This window comes from Gavialis gangeticus, unplaced genomic scaffold (assembly GCF_001723915.1).
Source record: "Gavialis gangeticus isolate Ggan-Ray unplaced genomic scaffold, GavGan_comp1, whole genome shotgun sequence".
Taxonomy (NCBI): Eukaryota; Metazoa; Chordata; order Crocodylia; family Gavialidae; genus Gavialis; species Gavialis gangeticus.
This window is the reverse complement of record NW_017729022.1, coordinates 63,776,532-63,777,396: the sequence shown is the minus strand read 5'-3', so window position 1 is coordinate 63,777,396 and position 865 is coordinate 63,776,532.

Sequence of the window (865 nt, the reverse complement as noted above, 5' to 3'; positions counted from 1 at the left end):
GGAAAAGGGGGGGGGGCACATGCTGGGCTGCTTCCTGGGGATCCCTGCTGGAGCCCAAAGGATCCTATATAACACAGCCTGTTCCTCCTGCCTGAGCTGGGATGGGGGGGTGTGGGTGTATCAGCAGTCAGGTACACTGGGGAGGGGCTTGCTGGGAGGAGAGAGAGGAGGGGTCATTAACATGCTGTCTGTGGTAAATGAGTTACAAGTGCTGGAGGGAGGTGGGGAGGAGGCATGCAGGGCAGGTGAATCACTGAAGCCATGTTCTTAAGCTTTTTTAGATCAAGGCGCCCCTCCAAAAATGCCAGCTCTTGCACTCAGTTTTTTTGACTACGGAAAAAATAAAAAAGCACTTCTACTGTAGCAAAGGACTCAGAAAGCCCGCAGCAGGACAGAGTGGTTTTGACTCTGTGTGCTCCTACTGGATACCACTGGGTTTATCATGTGAATCATATGTCACTGTGGCACACCTCACAGCCCTGACTGAGCGGCACCCCAGGGCACCCTGAAAAGGATCTCAAGTCACACCAAAGTACCACAGTACCAGAATTGAAAATCGCTGTCTTAACCATTCAGGGCAAGCAAGTGGGCCCATCCTCTCCAAGAGGCACTGACCAGAAGGTCCCTGGGCCCCAACACTAAAGATAAGGAGCATGAGCTCTTCCTCCCACATCACAACAAAACCAGCCTTTCCTTTGTGCTGTTTCCCAGCTCTATGCACAGAGCAGAGTGTAGCATAGCTCCCTGCCTTGCTCTGCCCTGTCAGAGACCTTCTCAGCCTTCCCTGTTGTACCACCAGGTCTGGCAAGCCCTGGGGAGCATGGCAGGGTATATATGGTGTAGACATGCAGCACCAGGATTCACT